This window comes from Zeugodacus cucurbitae, chromosome 5 (assembly GCF_028554725.1).
Source record: "Zeugodacus cucurbitae isolate PBARC_wt_2022May chromosome 5, idZeuCucr1.2, whole genome shotgun sequence".
NCBI classification, from domain to species: domain Eukaryota; kingdom Metazoa; phylum Arthropoda; class Insecta; order Diptera; family Tephritidae; genus Zeugodacus; species Zeugodacus cucurbitae.
The window spans coordinates 42,965,294-42,978,749 of NC_071670.1; the positions used below are offsets into that span (position 1 = coordinate 42,965,294).

Below are 13,456 nucleotides of genomic sequence, written 5' to 3' on the forward strand. Positions count from 1 at the left end.
GTATACAATTGTGTTGATTATTACACATACATATAGTATATGTATTATATAGTCACCAAAGTACTGGTGTGGCAACTGTTGCCACAAATGCACACAGAAATGACAATTAAATTTACAAATGCATAATTAATGCACAACCAGGGCAGCCGCCATTGCCAGCGCCACCGCAGCGGCTGAGCGCTTGAAATCAGAAATATTTTATAGACTTTGCGGCGAAGGGTGGTGGTGTGAAATCAGCGCCAAATGCCACGCAGTCATAACCTCATAAGCTGGCTGTGAGTGTCTGCTTGTCTGTGTGTGTTCGCCGATGAGTGGCTTGCTTTGAGCTAGACGCGACAGTCATATTTATTATGGCCACTACAGCAGCCGCGCGTTGGACTTAACAATTACCGATTCAAGCGCTCACCGCCCACCACCCACCACCGACTGACACTAGACGGTAGGCTGCCAAAGCACTAAGCTCTCAAAAATAGATCGTCTTCCGAAACGTTGCGTTCACAACTGCGGATTATAATGAGTAAAGTGCGCTCCGCATTCACATGAGCCCTTTCACCCTAATGACAGCATAAACTTAGTTAAACGGCCGACTGCAGGACAGAGAGAGAGTGTGGGTGACTCTTCGAATGGTGGTGGAGGGCGGGAGCTTTGTGTTGTGCCAACTGATGGCGGCCGTGCGTTCACACGCTGCCTGACTGGCTATAAAGTTTTAATGCGCATTTCTGATTTTATTTACGCAGCATATTTGAAAGGATAATAAATTTTAATATTTAAATACCGTTAGCCGCAACTGTGCAACAACAACAAGCACACAGCTGCAGAGTGTATAGCGTAAATATACTCGTACATAAAACACAATACAATTGCGCCAGCATGGGCAATGAGTTGGTCATTATGTTCATTTTATTGTGCTAAATTCACGCACAAACACACACACACACACACACACACATACCTAACAAATATCCTGCCAAGCAGCACTTGCCTACTTTCAAACTCCTCATTTGGCGTAATCTCCCTTTTGGCGGAGGGGTTGGGTGGAGTCGAGTCTTAAATAAATGACTGTTGTTTTGTTGCTGATTCGATTAAATTAAGATTTAATTATGTGTCATTGGTGTGCTGCATGAGGAAGGAATGAAAATGTATTGCTCTGCTGGTGGAGCAGCCTGGTGGTTCTGGTGGCGCGTTCAGTTGGTGGCTGCAAGTGGCGAGTGAGTCATAAAAACTCAGCGTTGAATTTGTAGATAATTTACTACATTCGTGTGACACTTCGGCGACGTGCTGCGTGCCAATGGGTTGGTACGTTCTTCTGAATTCAGGTAGATTGCGCGCCTCACATCAAGTGATTGATGATGAAATGGACGAAATGTAGTTGGGTGACGACAAAATTGACTGCCGCCCTGATGGGATTAAAACAAGAAGCCGTTACATAATGGTAGAGATGCCATAAATTCACACTGCTTTGAGCGATATATATATAAAGTTGAAGCAGATCTTAATTAAACGAAAATTTACAGGTTTTTGATAACCGTTTGCAGTATTAGATGAATTTCATATATATATATTTTTTTTTGATGTCTGAATTCTGTCTTAGAACTTAGAAATGAAGAATTTGTAAGAAATATTGAAGAAGTTACGATGCTTTGTAAAAAGCAGCATTTTGTCAAGCAACTGCGATAAGCGTTAAACTAGTTCGTCCTACTAGGTCTATTGGCTGGTTCCTTTGCTAAAATTCCATCTAGAAGTATCTTCTAACAACACTTATTTTAATATTGGTAACTTTATGTTTGTTGTTGCTTCTTAGAGGCTACAGAAAGCATTCCGTGAATAATTTTGAGGTATTTTGCCGAGTTTACAGTCCTTGGTCGGAAAAAAAGCGAGCCATCGATTCCGTTAGCTAAAGTCAGGTTTCTGCTAGACTAATTTGCTCCATTAGCGCTTTGTCTTTTTATTTTTGTTCTATCTTGTAGAAGTTAAAAGTCTTAAACCTCCATGATCTCATCTGTGATCTTTCATAGAAGATGACCTAGAAGTAAGGAACCTTATTTCACTTCGATTCAAGGTTTGATGCCTGATGGATTCCAAATGTCTTGTGTCGGATCTACGATAGGGCTGGGCATTCACAGAGAAAGTGGAAAATTGTTTCCTTATTCCTTTCTAGATCACAGCCGCGGCAAATATTATTCTAGGACATGCCTATTTTCATTGCATGTTCTCCAAATGACCAATGCCCTGTTATAGTAGCTGTAAGTCTGAAAATATTTTTCCTGGTCCTATTTAATTAGACCCGAATTCTTGTCTTATCATCTTAGATCTGTTTAATTAAATTCATTTGGTTGAATTTTCCATCTGTTCTCAGCTAATTGTGAGTTGAGCTCTCTTCTAATCGATCCCAGCGGGCATGGTATTCATTCTGCTTCGGATTCGTCTAGAAAGGCTGCCTTTGACAACTCGTCTGCTCTTGCATTACCTTACACTTAATACTGATTAAGAATTTATAAAATCATGTTATTAATGGAGAATTCCAAAGCATCAAAAAGTTTTTCAAAAATTACAAAAATCCACTACAAACCCCCGAAAGTCTCAACATTAACAACCACAACAATACGGCTTGCTATACTAATCCCACCACATATTTTCACACCTGTGTCTCTACAATATAAATACACGAAGATACATTGTATTAATCCATGTCACTTTGCTTATCAACTTAAATGCATTTCATTTCTTGTTCGTGTTGTCTATTTTTCATTCCTACGCTGTGCCTGTCTTCACTCACTCACGCGAAGGCATTTTCACCAAATGGTCACACGTAATGCCAATGAAATTGATGTTTCGCGGTTGACAAACAACAACAACACGCGTCAATGTGAACTATGTCAGCTCACATTCTTCTATTTTTTGTACTTTCTACTCTCCTTTCCACCATTATTTCGTAATTTGTGGTTGCGCTCAGCTGAAGTGACATTTCCACACTCCACCGAAGGTGAGTGGACATTGACAACTGCAATGATCTATTAGCTACGTGTCTTTAGCAGAGGAAATCTGTCAGACAAGCCAATTTTTGTTTTTTGTTTGGCTTGGCTTTTTTTCAAAGCAGCTTTTTTAATTTAAGGTGTAACCGCAAATGCCGATTTTGTTTTGGGGATGGGAATGTTGAATAATGGCGAAATGTTACGTGTGTTTAGGAATCGTTTATGGAAAAAAACGATCGATGGAATCGTTTAAGAGAAAATTGATAAGTTTTCGACTCGGAAGCATAAATAATGTTAATCGAGAGAATTTGGATCACTTCGCGATTGGAGTGATTTCTTTGGGAAGTGAAATTCTCTTACATATCTTTTATATTCAAGTCCAGTAATCTTTGTGTTATGATATCCTTGATCAATTGGAGAGCTTTTTTTCACTCTGTAACGCGCCTAAAATAAGACGAAAATTAATTTAATAAGCCAAACACAAAGCCAAAACACAAGTTTTCTTCCTTTTTTGAGGTGTCACAGAATTGCCTAAAATAAAAGCATCACCGCCCCCACATTTAGCCTACGCATAGCAACACGCATTTGCCTAACAAAATATATAATAAGCCGACCTCATTATTTATTTATGCATGTACATTAAGTCACACCACCAAATGTGCAGAATTTTCGGCATTTTTTCATGCAGAGTTCCATGAACACGTCGACGTAAGTGGTTAATGCCACAGTAGGTGACACTTCTACGAGCTGTTACAATTTAAAATGCACACAAACGACGTGCGACAAAGGATGATAATCCTTTTACGACACTATCACGCACCCTATAGATGTACATATATATTTTATACAGTTGAACTGCAAATAGCTCAACATTCAACCCACAAGCAAATTATTTTCGAAATAATAAAGGAGTGGGTTATTCTTTCTTTTTTTTAATATTGGTCACACTTTAGTTGAGTTGTCGTTGAAGTTGTAATTATAGTTGTAGTTGAAATTGTAGTTGTAATTGTAGTTGTAATTGTAGTTGTAGTTAAAATTGTATTTGTAGGTTGGGTTGTAATTGTAATTGTAGTTGTAGTTGTAGGTTGAGTTGTAATTATAGTTGTGTTGGCCCACTAACTAAATAAAAGGGCTTATATTTAAGTATACATAAGTACAGCTGTAGCAATTCATCAAGTGACAACTTTTTCCTGTTTCCTCTTTTATAATAAACCCCAAAAATATTGATTTCCCAACAGTATAGTTTATTTTGTGTCAATATGTATGCGAGAAAGCAGCAGTTGATAGATGTGGCTCTGCAGCGTGACCCGAAAATACTAAATATATATCTTTATATGTGAATATACTACATCAGATTGGTTTGGAGAGCTCTGTTGTAAATTGACTACAACGCCAATAAATTATTTATTTATTAATTCTCGCTGATATATGCGTGCACACACATGTGCGTGCGTATGTATGTATGTATGGGTGTATTGGGGACACAAAACGTGCAAATGTTCGCCAATAAGTTTCGCAGTCTTTTTGATGACAGCGTAAATGGGCAAATAGCTCACGTTTGCTGCCATATATCAATATATACTCACATATGGGGCATTCTCTGGAAAAAAAGCCACTTTATGCATTTATATATATACTCAACATACATATTAACCTTGCATTAAACCAATGTGTGTATGTATGTATTTTTTGTCAACTCTCCTCAACGTCCAATGTCGACTATCAATATTTTATTTGAGGACATGAGCAAATGTGAAATTTATCGTCTACTCGTTTACCCACACCAACGCACATACGCACACACATTTGGTAGTTTGGAAAATTGAAAAAATATATAGAAACTAATTTTTTATGCGCCAGGCTAATGAATTTAGAAACTATTTTTAATATCGCCGTAACTTCGTTTGTTTGGTATGATAAAGCGTATGAGTTGGGTTTGGGGGTTTATTGACAGTAGTTGACTGATTGAACGTTTAGATGTACTAGCTGTTAAGTAATGTCTCTACGTCATGTGTATTATAGCTATAGTGTGTTGTGTATACTATCGGTGTATTATTATTTTATAAAGGTAAATTTCCTCTTCCTTTTTGTTCGAACTGTTTATTGCATCTATTTTTTGTTCCACTTCCACTTTTTTCTTATGATATGTCCTATGGGCAAATTTAAATTAAATAATAAGGAAAGCTCTTTCATAGAATATTCTCTTAAACAGCAGAAAAAATTATTGTCCAAATTCTTGAATCATGCCACCAAGCCAAGCTAATATTGAGATAGTATGTTTTTTATATACCCCTTCTTACTTTCGATTTTTGGACTGCTCTTGTTATACAAGAGCTAATTGATCAATTAACCGCCCTTTGCTCGATTAAGGCGCTGATTTAGATCGATTTGCCTTACAAAATAAAAATCTCACTTTTCCACATTAATTTTTAATTGCATTTTAATCGAGTTGAAAATGAAATGCAACTCTGCTAGTTGGCTGTATTTTTTGATAAAATAGCATTAATGCTACTCGATGGTAGATGTCGCTGCTGGATGATAATGGCTGTGATTATTGAGAAAACAGCAATCAACTCTTGAATCTTACCAACTTCTTATGAAAAGCAAAAGCAAAAATGTATAACAGCTGATCGATTATTATTCAGCCGAACTATGTAGACCCGACTGTATCTACCTATTTGAAGACGAAAGTTGTTTCATCTTGTTCTCGTTCACCATATACCGATTAGATCTGCATAATTATTGTTGACTTTAAATGGTATTAGTATTCGTATCTAAAAAGTGGTTCGCACTTAGTAGACTTGTTAGTAGACTTGGCGAAACCAGTCAATAGAAAGATTTATTATCAGCTATTCCTTTTCTCTAACTACTAATGTTGCAAGTCAAATCGAATAACAGAAGGCAAACAAAGTGTTCTGAAAGTGGTGCTTCTTCGGGAAGAATTAAGGGAATTTACTACCACAGGACATATAGTTATTGAATTCCTGATATCTATGAAGAGTTTTCGTACATATTTTTGAACTATGCAAGGATTATTTTTAAAAAGAATTATTTTGTATAAAATTTTCTGAGAACATTTTAAGATCTTGAAAATTTTACGGTTTCTTATAAAAAAATCGAGTTGGCATCTGTAGGACACTTTTGTTCTAACTTTTACTTATAAATAAGGCGGTGATTTAGATTGTGAAAATAGTCCTATTTTTATACTCTCGCAACAAAGTTGCTACAAGAGTATTATAGTTTTGTTCACATAACGGTTGTTTGTAACACCTAAAACCAAAAGAGTTAGATATAGAGTCATATATACCAAAGTGATCAGGGTGACGAGTAGATTTGAAATCCGGATGTCTGTCCGTCCGTCCGTCTGTCCGTCTGTCCGTCTGTGCAAGCTGTAACTTGAGTAAAAATTAAGATATCTTGACGAAACTTGGCACAAATATTCCTTGGCACCATAAGAAGGTTAAGTTCAAAAATGCCACGCCCATGAAAACCAAAAACACATAAAGTGTCATAACTAAGCCATAAATGAAGTTATAAAAGTAAAATTTGGAATAAAGGATCGCAATAGGAGGGGGCATAAGTGGATGTAATTTTTTTGGGGAAGTGGGCGTGGCCCCGCCCACAAATCGGTTATTTGTATTTAACTCGCAAACCAATAAAGCTATATAAACCAAACTTTTTGCAGTCGTTTATTTTAGCCGTTTCCTTATACAATCCAAAAATGAAAGAAATCGGCTAATAACCACACCCACCTCCCATACAATGGTTAGGTTGAGAATTACTAAAAGTGGGTTAACTAACTAACGAAAAACGTCAGAGACACTAAATTTTGCAGAAGAAATAGCAGAAGAGAGCTGTATTCATATTTTTTTACAAAGTGGAAAATGGGCGTGGCATCGCCCACTTATGGGTCAAAAACCATATCTCAGGAACTACTCGACCGATTCGAATGAAATTCGGTATATATTATTTTCTTGGCACCCTGATGACACGTGTGGAAAATGGATGAAATCGGTTCACAACCACGACAACTTCCCATGTAACTCAATTTTGAACTCCATCTTATTCCTTCACTTTATAATATATACATAAGGAACCAATGCAGATAGCGAAATAAAACTTTACACAAATACTGTATATGATCTGTGGCATCACTTGTGAAAAAATTGTCGAAATCGGACAATAACTTTTCAAAACCCCGAATACCGAATAGGAAGAATTCAGTGTCCCATGGTAATTTTTCATCGAAAATTTCGGTAAATCTCTCAGGTATCTTAATTTAATTTAGAGGAAATATTTTTCTTCTAATAGTGTAACTTCCCCTACCTCTCATATACCTAATTATAGGATTTTCAAATTGGGTCAAATTGTGTGTTATCTTAAAAATATATTAATAAATTGCGAGAGTATAAAATGTTCGGTTGCACCCGAACTTAGCCTTTCCTTACTTGTTTAACTTCTGTTCTGTTTTTCAAACTTTTTTAAGCGAGGCTTTATGATTTGCACTCTAATATATACTCTAAGAATGATGACAATCATTATATATTGGAGGTAGGCGTGGTTATAATCCGCACGGTGCTATGGAGCAAATTTAAATAAAATTTTAAGGTAAATAAAATTTTCAAGTGGATTCTGTTTCTAGGTGATATTAGAAAGAAAATAAACGTAAAATAAAAAAAATCGACTTGGCGCTTTTTTTTTGGCAGCGAAAATAAGATTTTTTGTTTCATTTTCAAACATTAATCTATAGCTTCTTTTGAAAAATAATATTATCACCCTAGCAATGCATTTTAAAACAAGAATTTCCAGTATATTTTGGAAATAGTAAATGTCAGCTGTCAAAAAGAGCTTGTTTGTGGTACTAAAATTATGTTATTCTGAAAATTTAGAATTTAAATTGTAAAATTTGCAAAAGTTTTATCATTTTTCGACCTTTAGGACCAACTTAATAAAGAAAATGAATTATTTACAGAAATATTAATTTTTTTCTAGAAGACATAAACTATCTGTATTATGAACAAAATCTCTTAATTATCAATATTTTTTATTGAAGTGTTTTTTACAATAAAATATAATGTAACGCAACTTAAAAGATAAAAATGCAAACAAAGTTACATTATTTTTCATAAGTATTCACATATTAATTACAAGTTCAAACTATTGTAATCGCAAACTGCGCGTAATAATTTTTTGGAGTACTCAGGATGACTCTTTAGGACCTTATACCTTTCCCAAGTTTTACTGTAATCAGCGTGAACAGACTCACACGATTGTTCGCTAAAGTATCCTAATCCCTTATTGGTTTTCGTACAAAATTCTGATACATGGTAAAAGATTGCATGAATCTTTGGTGTAACGGGAATTCCAAGGGATTCGTAACTCTCTTTAAAAGCGTCAATATGCTTTTGAAAATTGAAATCTAGTTCGATTGAAAAGCATCCGTCAACAACTTTTTTCAATGCTCGAAACGTATCAACATATTTTGCGCAACTCAAACATTTCATGCCATCTAATACGTCTATCTTATTTAACAAAGTTTTACACGCATTACCTGCAAAAGTCGGAGATCCATATGTACACTGACGTTCAACATTGCATTTTTTGGCCCATTGTGAACTGACCTTTTCGTTTTCCAACATCATATGTTTGAATAAAGTATTAACACCACCTAATAATAAGTGTAATTCTGGAGGAGGGATGACATGTAGCACTTGTCTATTATCGTTCGTCAAAAAGAGTGGTGGGTTTACACAATTTTTAAAGAACTTAGAATTTTTAAAAACTTTCCCTTTCGAGCACCAGCTTCTGAAGTTTTTTAAACAATTTTCTGTTGTCCTAGCGGGTCCACAATTATTGAGATTAAGATGAGATATTTCACACCATGTACACGGATGTGAACTACTATGTCCCATAAGACCAGTAACGATGTTGGCAAGCTTGAGATCAGTAGCTATTGAACCGTTGTCACGGAATCGATTTATATCTAATGCTGTCCAAATAAGTGAAACGTTATCGTAATTTTCCTCAGTCGAAGGAGCTAAGCCGATTACAAATATCTTTTTTACACCAGAATCTTGATAATCTTTGTGGTAATTACTTTTAGTTTGTTTTTCTTTATGACTTTCAAGCGAAGCATTATAAGACGTTTGAACCGAAAGCGTGATTTTGAAAAAGCCACCTCCACCATCCAAACCAAATTTTAGGTACGGTGTTTCTGAGAGTCTTCGAGTATTTACAATATAATTAATAAATCCTGGTAAATCACTACATATAACTGCATCTTCTGGAGAGGGAGAGCTGTGATTAGCAAATTTCTTCTTTTCCACAAAATCAAATTTTTTTGTCTCAAAATATTTATCAACAGAGTGACTATTATCAGCCAGTTTCTTTTGAAAATTTGGTTCGATAATTTTAGAGTTCGGTCTGAGACTAACCGAATAGCTGTGGCTATACCTAAAACCTTTCTTCTACTTAAACTTAAATTTTTGTGCATCTTTCGTAGTGCATCTGCAGAAATTGGAGTGTTCTGTCTCTCCGCTGTTTTTTTTTTACGTTTACATTCAGAGGTTTTCCATGAGATTGTGATAATGATAATGAATTGTCACCATTTTTATTTAAGGTCTCATTTTTTTCATTATCTTTTTCAAGCATTTTATTTTTTAAGAGTCTAGCCACAAAATGATCTTTCTCCTTGCTCGAAAATTTGTTTACTTCATTCTCGATGGCATTAATTGCATTGTCGAAATTGCATTTGTGACTTATACCGCGTCCAAATAATCCTAAACACTTGGTACACCTCTTATCGAATTTTATTTCAGTAACTTTTTCTTTCTTCTTTAAATTTTTGTCTTGACTCTTTTTTAATGTGCTTCTAGCATTTAAACCTTTAACGTTTGGTAGATTCTTATTTCGCAAGTCACTGATTTTTAAACAGAGACAATATGTACAATTTTCACTAGCTGATGAAGAACGCGTTTTTATTGATGTTAACTTACTGAAGTCAGGAACTTTGAAGTTTTTTTTATTCTTTAGCGCCTTATCCACTGACAAATTGCAAGTAAAACATATAACACTAGGAAATCTTTCATCTGAAAAATCAAACTGATCCAACACATTCTTTAGCTTAATTTGGATTTTCCCTTGTATAATTAGCATTTTTTTACTCTTTTTCCAACAAAGCAGACATAATTTTGAACGATTTGCTGTGTGATTTCCAGATTTCTTATAATTCGGAAGAAACATCTTAAAGAAATGATATTTATATTAGTACATCATTATACAAAACAATTTTTCTAAACATCCAGGTATTATAGTTAAGAACTGTACCGAAAAGAAACTGCACACTTTCAATTCAATATTTCTCACGAACTAGCCGTTTGATCCCGTTGTGGTAAGTACCGTTAGAAAGCGTGATCAGTTCTGTTTCTATTGTCTTTTTGACAGCTGACATTTACTACTTCCAAAATATACTGGAAACTTTTGTTTTAAAATGCATTGCTAGGGTGATAATATTATTTTTCAAAAGAAGCTATAGATCAAAGTTTGAAAATGAAACGAAAAATCTTATTTTCGCTGCCAAAAAAAAAGCGCCAAGTGGATTTTTTTCATTTTACGTTTATTTTCTTTCTAATATCACCCAGAAACAGAATCTACTTGAAAATTTTATTTACCTTAAAATTTTATTTAAATTTGCTCCATAGCACCGTGACTACTTCACACCACCTGGCAAATCATACCAATAAACAATTTCATTGCGTAAGCAACTCCTTAAACTTCTTCGGTATAAAATTACAATAATAAATACAAATGTATACATCATAATCTTAAAATGCCAACGTCTGCAACTTGCTGGAAGCGGCGAGAAAAACATTTAAAAGCTCAAAGTCATAAAAGTGTGAACATAACAAACTTTTTGCACATCAACACTTGCGAAAATTACTGCCAACGCTAGTAAACCGAAAAAATGCTGCGTCTAAGGTATTTATAGCGCTGTGCGAACGTGTCGAGGAGAGTCATAAAATCAAAAAATAAAGAAATGAAAAATAGCAAGATTGACTTTTTCACAGCTTGGCGTTGGAGTAATCAAGCTGTAGTCTAGACCAGGTAGTGCTACAGGCAGCTATTATATATACTATATATGGGTCTTATATACTGTATGTATATATATACTGTTTATATATACTTATGTATATATGATTCGCTGCTTTCGCACCACAATAAATACGATTTTGCAAATTTATGCAAACATCTACAAAATTTACATATCATTAGCTTTTATTTTGTGCTCGCATCTCGAGAGAAAGTGAGTGGTGTGCCACGCTCATTCTTCTACCACATTTACTTTAACTACTACTTACTCCCTCCAGTCGAGTTAATGCACATTGGTTAGCTAGGTCTCACGACAACGACTGAGATCAAAGAAATCATAAGCGCAAGCTGTAAGCCTTAACTGGTTGCTAGCGGAAGTTGTTTATACGCCCCCATGCGTTTGCTGACTAAGTAGGTTGTTTGCTTGGTGTGCACGATGCGTATGCATTATACACACATCTACATAGACACACACTTGCAATCGTGTAGGCTTTTGAAGCAATTTCGCATTTTCGTTACACGTTTTCAAGCTTAAGCATACACAACTTACCTACATACTCATATCTACATACATATATTGCAATTGCTGTTGTAGTTGTTGTTATGCCGTTTGTTATTATTTACGCTTGGTTCGCCTTACAGCTGATTTTCATTTTCATAATTTTTCACTTGCCATAACAAACTGAATAGCCACATTTTCATTTCGTTTGATTTTTTTATGTGGCAATTCTGCTAGCTTTTCTGCCTTCTCTGCTGCGTATTTTCGGGCTTCACAGGCTTCTGTTTTGGCAAAAGTGTTATTATGCTGTTTTTGCTTAGTTTATCCTTGAAATGTTGTGCTGGTAAATTTGAATATATGCAGCTGGAAATCTAGGCAAGGCTGTTGAGAATATTTCTCTGATTCACATAGGCGAAAATGTGAAGCAGGGTTGCCGTTTCGGAATTTAAGAAGAATTTTTAATACTGTTGTTGAACTTATCTAACTCAATATTTTTGTTTTACTAAAGAAAATAATTATTTATTGAAAAAGTTGAACCTTTCATCTAATTTTGAAAAAAAAATACTCCGAGGCAAAAGAAAACTCGTTTAAATGACAAATTGAATACAAAGCAACAACAATAACGTCACAATTTTCTAAGTTTACTAAGATTGACTTCAAAGTAGTTTAAAGACCTTTTCACACAGCCAAATTAATTGATCAATTAAAATTTTGATTGAGAAATCAATTTTTGCCCTTCGCACTGCCGGCTACGTGATAATCGATCAGCTGTTATACATTTTTGTTTCTGCTTTTCATAAGAAGTTAATAAGATTCATCAGTTGATTGCTATTTTTAGCAGCGACATCTACCGTCGTGTAGCGTGAACAACAACTCGAAGACAAAGAACGTATATATAATTACAAATATGTTCTTCCTCGCAGAGTTGCATTTCATTTTCAGGTCGTTTAAAATTTAATCAATACGTAATGTAGATTTTTATTTTGTATGGTAAGTCGATCTTAATCACCGTTTTAATTGAGCAGAAGCTGGTTAACTGATTAATTAGCTCCTGTGTGAAAAGCTATAAATTTTTTATATTTTACTCTGTGATTCATTGGCTCTGTTTGAAAATTGTATATACATAATATGTATATGTATGTTTATCTCTTTCGACAGCTAATTTATGCCTCTTTTTCAATCTTCCAAAAAAGAAGATATTGGAGACTAATTGAACCAATTACTGAGAAATACAATTTGAAAGCAATTAAACTACTTTTCTACTACTTTTAAATTCTATCCCATTCTTTCTGAATTCCATCTATACTAAAATAGTGTTGCCATATTAAATTAATTTGATGAATCACGTAATTGAGCCATAATTCAAAACTAAATTTTAATTCAGCTGGGTATTAACTCTGTTGAAAGTATTTCTCCGCTAAAATAAAATTTATTTCAAAGAATTTCGCTCTCTTTCGAATATTGAGCTATTATTACGCTTCTTTGAAAGTTTTTTTAATCAGAATATATTTATTGATCTAACATGATGGCAATCCTGATTTACCATGTTGAATTTCCTTTCTTTAATTTAATAATTTTGCTTTTATTTTTTAGCAAGATTTTTATTTTCTTTGTAAAAAGTAAAAGCTTTAACAAATAATTATGAAAATTAGTTTTTCGTAAAAATATCATAAAAAAATGTTTGCTCAATTGAAATCCTTAGAAATTATTTTACTCATTTTGATTTTTTCCTTAATGTGTACATACTTTTCTAACATGTTGGCGAGCCTGATTTCACATATTCATTGCCATTTCTTAAAATCATCAATTTTCAAGAATTTTGTAAACAAATTGGAAAATTTTGTTAACTTATACCACATTTCTGGGGATAACCTCTGTAAAATTTTTAAAATATATT

General features: G+C 34.3%; 1 protein-coding gene across 16 annotated transcripts in view; it reads left to right on the top strand.

The window, feature by feature from the left end:
• Positions 1-13,456, top strand: part of LOC105216030 (disintegrin and metalloproteinase domain-containing protein 9) — a 510,771-nt gene that overhangs the window by 426,207 nt on the left and 71,108 nt on the right. The gene's annotated exons all lie outside the window — the stretch shown is intronic.